Genomic DNA, 5047 nt, shown 5'->3' with positions numbered 1-5047 from the left:
TTGTGCAGCATTGCCTGTCATTAATGGCTGCCGTGTTATTTACTAAGTTAATGGAGGACGTTTGTGGTGCTGGATGGTGCGTGGAATGACTCTCTGCGGAGAAAACTCCGTCCGATTTTGATTTTTCTTTTTCGTCCGACTGCATTACCGCCAAATGAATGTTGTAACCCCCGACGGGGTTTCTTATCGGTTATTAAACCCGTTTTCTTCTTTTTGTTAAAAAAAAAGAAAATCCCACCCTCCGTTTTGTCACACGCAGAAGTGCGTCCTATCGTGCGGGGTGCTTATGCAATCGTTCGATAAATTTAATTGCTAAGTGTGTGTGTGTGTGTGAGTGATCGAGCGCGCTCTACTAAAGCGATACAAGCACAAATGGATTATATGTTAAAGTGAAAGCATTGCTATATTTACACAACATTAAAAAGGAAAGATTTGTTTTTCAAAAATAATTTTAACTAACCCTCAGTGGTTCATCATCGCTAGTGCTCGTAAAGAAAAAAAACAACAAGTAATTTAAATGAATTATTTTAACACCATTTACGTTTTGTCATTTTGGCTTCCGGATGCGCATGAGCTCAGTTTTTTTTTGTTTATGTTCTGCTAATTGATAAAAGCAAACGTATAAGATAGATATATATAAAGACCTATCGACTTGCATCAAGTCCCATCAACTGTGAAGATAATACTTCTCACACTGTGTTCTCGTTTTGTCGAGGTTTAGTCCTCATCTAATATAAGTTTTTTTAATTATTAGGTTTTACATGTATTTATAAACTATGTCACGCATATAAGAATGCTGCACCGCAAGTGTGCTGCTCAAGCCTCTTTTCTTGCATTGAATCTCATTTTAATTTTAATTTTGTATTAAAAAAAAACGATCAAAAAATGCAAAACGCTTGTTTGCTAGTGGAGTAGCGTGGTTCCTCCAATACGATTTGTTGCAAACTACCCATAAAACAAGTAAGGTTTTCTTCTGAAATTCTTTTTTTGCAATATTAAAATAAAACACACACACATACGCTCACGCTGCGGAAAAATGGATCGGAAAATCTCGGCCGAGTGAAAGAAGAAAAAACAAACAAAACCAGCCCAATAATTAAAACACTGATTAGAAGGTACACATGGTTAGGTTCGCGGTTTTTCTTTTTTCCCCCAAGCAAACAAACTGCAAACGCCAATACGGAATGAATGTGTTGTATTTTGCAAGGATAGATGTATGTGTGCGTGTGTGTTTGTGCGTGCGTGTATTGGGGACTGTGTAGGTGTAAGGAAAGCGATGTAAAAAAAAATCATAATGGAAGATAATGTTGTTAACACAAAGTACCGCGCACAAGTGTACCGGGGGAGGCGTAGGAGTTGCAGAAAGTGTAAGCGAAAAGAATTCCGGAACTGAGAAGATATTCGATGAACGTTTGTGAAACCGAAACCGGTAGACAGGTTACAGTGGAAGGTGTGTAGAATTTAAATACAACTAGCAGAGTTTGAAAAATCACACACACACACACATATACACAAAACCAACAAGCTAATTGGAGCCAGAAGCGCCCCTACAACACACAACCCTCGAAGGCAAAAACTAGCGGGCAAGGTATTAGAAAATAGGATGTTTATATACCTATTCACAATGTAAAACGAATATTAAAAAAAAATATGGTGATTCGAGCTTTTAAGACTGTCGTCAAACATTTTAGAATGGAAAAAGAAAAAGAAGGTGAGAAGAAGAAGTAGGTGGAAAATATATAAAATAAAATAGAAATTGCAAACAAAGAAAAATGAAACAGAAAAAGAGAGAGAGAGAGAAGAACGAGTAAGAGAGAAGAAAAAAAACAATAAATGTATTCCATACTCTAGCAGAAGGTAAGCTGTAGGATATGAAAAGAAAACAAGGGAAGAACAGGAGAAGGAGAAAAAACATGGAACACAGAATAGCGCGCACAACGCGATATATATATATAAATAAAAAGAAACAGCAAAACTAATAGACAAGTCAAAGGAACAAAAAAGCGCCAAGCGAATGGTGCGCCATTTGGAAGCGGATAGCGACCTTATTTAAACGCAACAGAGAAGAGAGAAGCCATGGACCGAGCATTCTTATTTGCCAGCTAGACAAAACAAAACGTAGAAAAGCGTCAAACTACATTAAACAAAAGGGGGAAGAAAAAACGAAAACATCGTCATCCATTAACAAGGGAAACAGATGCGTTAGTTTTTGCGTGTAATACATATGCAAAGCCTACCAACAAGCCGTAAGAATAGTTGGTACATTGGGATCCAAACAGAGCAAAAAATTAAGTAGTGAACGGAACAAGCAAATTATCTATAGCCTACCCCCCCTCCCCCTCTTCCCTTCGTAATTTCCTGTTCCCTACATACCCCCTACCCCGTACTCGACATCCTCCCTTCCTGCTGAAACCCACCATTCCCCATTGATGGCAGGGCGTTGGTTTGTTTTGTGAAAAACAAATAACGCCAGTTAAGGAATACTGGAAGGGATGAAGGGCTAATCGTTATATCATTATTATGACTGTAAAATAATAAAAACCCAACCCCCTAAAGACTTTTTCCCCCCTCTCACCCTCCCCTATTAGTCTGGAAAGGATGGATAGTAGTAGTAGTTTTGACGGGTGAACAGAAAGAGACAGAGAGAAAGAGGGAAACCCTCAATTGGTGTATGGGAGGAATAAAAACAGAAGAAAAAAAGGCAAAATGAACTTTTGGTCTGACAAGTTAGCGCTACAGAAAGAGATAGAGAGAGAGAGAGAAAAAGAGAGAGAAAGAAAGCTAAAAAAAGAGAAGTAGACACGCAGTGTAGAACGAAACAGAAAAAAAAATACAAAAGAACAAAATAACAGCAAAACAAATTACATAATTGTGACCCCGTATCCGTGTATGTGTAGTTTTCTGCCATTTTATGTATAGGTTTATACATCATATCGATATCCGTTCCCTCCAGGGTGTTTTATTGTTTGTTTTTTTGTTTTTTTTTGTTCGTGCCGGATGCGGTGTTCGTGTGCGTGTGTTGCATTTCGGTTTTGGGCGGACACCCACAAAACACTAGGAGTCCAAACTGTTTCTGTTCATTTTACACAAATACCTCAGTTACTCATTCAAAACCGCACACACACACACACACCAGTCCCTCTATTATAGCATGATGTATAGTAAAACACCGCATACAGCAGCAAAATGCATGATTTCTTACATAGTTGTATTCAAGATCAATGGATGCCAAAAACATAAGCAGCAAATGTCGTCGAAAGACTATAGGAGGGAACGTGTGAGACGGAAAGGGAGGGAGAGAGAGAGAGAGAGAGAGAGTTAAAAGGAAATATTATTGAGGTGAATAATAATCAACCACTCTACGTGACTGGGAATGTGAGTGTGTGTAGGACAACAACAAAAAAAAACTATTTGGTATTTGTGGACAAGTTGTGGTCCTCGTAAGCGGCTCGTAAGGAGCGTCAGCTCTGGCTATAGTTTAGCTGTTTTCCCTTCCGATGTCCCCCTGTCCATGTTCTATCCCCAGCTCTTTCACCGTGTACACTTCTAACCAAAGCGGACTCCCTCCCCCCCCCCTCCCCCTATTTATGGAATGGAAAACTGTAACAAATAGTGTTGTCATAGCCATGAGGATTATCTTCGACCATTACACGATATGTAACCGGATGTAACACGAAGCGCATGCTCGAACACTCCCACCCCCAAAAACCCCCAGCCTCCATCCTCCTCCCTCCCTCTCTTTATTCCCCTTGCATATGTGTGTGCATCTGCATGGAACGCTATGTGTTTGCAGCTGCATATTACATACAAGCGGTGGGAATATATACATATACATATATGAGGTATATATTTAACCCGTACACAAGCACACAAGCTCATACACACACACACCCACGCACAGAGTGGGTCTCTGCAACATTGTATGTGTGTGTGTGTATGTATGTGTGTGTAGGCGTGTGTTACACGCGATAAAAACTGCAGCAAAAGCAACAAAAAAACAACACGGGACGAATACGATAAGGCGTAAATTTTAAAAGTGTAAATAAAGAAAAAAGAAAATGTGACAAATTTTTGAAATTAATTAAGACTAGGCTGTAATTTAGTGACACGAAATCGAGGAAACAGGAAAATAAAGGAAGAACGTAAACGGATATGTGAACGTTATGTATGTGTTTAGTAGTTATACTTTTATCTTTTTTTTTCACTTAACTACCGGCATCGCCTTTTATGGTCTGCTCCCTCTCTCTCTCTCTTTCTCGTTGGCCTGCTGACTATCGAAGTACGCCGTTGAGACATGGACCGGTCAACAAAAATTCTTCAGGATACTGGAGCTCTGGCTGCAACTTCCCATCCATGTAGGTGCCCGATTTGCGATCTGATCCAGCCTACGAACTCGCTGTGCTCCTCCACGTCTCGTGTGGAACTGAGGGTCGCTGATGCATACCTTCTTGGTGGATCCATGTGTCCAGCCAGCCATCGTTTCCTGCCGGCATTTTCCACCTTCAGGATATCCTCATGGTCCATCCTTCTCCGCGTCGCTCAAACACCCCAAGAGCGTTTGCATCCGCCACTCGGATAGTCTAAGGTTCGTGACCATAGAGGATCACCGGGGCGAATCAGTGTGTGCTACATCTCACATTCCGTGCAGTAACGAAGTATTCTCCATATCAGCTGACGGTGAAGGCTGTCGCATACCACAACGCATTTCGTCTCCTGATTACGCTACTGATGTCGTTATCCAAAGTTACGATTGTCCCAAGATAGCAGAACTCCTCCACCGCATCTAGGTTATCGCCGTCAACTAATACGGTGCGGGCTTTTTACGGGCTGATCCACCGCCAAGCAGATATTTCGTCTTTGTCGCATTGATCATCTGCCTTATTCTTGCTGCTTCACGTTTAGGCCGGATGAACGCATGGTGACTTAGCAGGTCAAAAGGTAAGAATAAAAAAAATACAAATAATTAGCTTATCATATTAAGCACACCGTTTCATGGGAAGATACCGAAATTTGCCACCAACAACGAGACACGCAGACACAGACGCCT

General features: G+C 40.8%; 1 protein-coding gene across 1 annotated transcript in view; it reads left to right on the top strand.

Moving 5' to 3' along the window:
- The window catches only part of LOC126561877 (uncharacterized), a 179114-nt gene that overhangs the window by 128021 nt on the left and 46046 nt on the right, over window positions 1–5047 (top strand). The window lies entirely within an intron of this gene.

Source organism: Anopheles maculipalpis, chromosome X, assembly GCF_943734695.1.
Source record: "Anopheles maculipalpis chromosome X, idAnoMacuDA_375_x, whole genome shotgun sequence".
In the NCBI taxonomy this organism is placed as follows: Eukaryota; Metazoa; Arthropoda; class Insecta; order Diptera; family Culicidae; genus Anopheles; species Anopheles maculipalpis.
The sequence above is the reverse complement of the archived record's forward strand: the minus strand, read 5'-3'. Positions and strand labels throughout refer to the sequence as shown.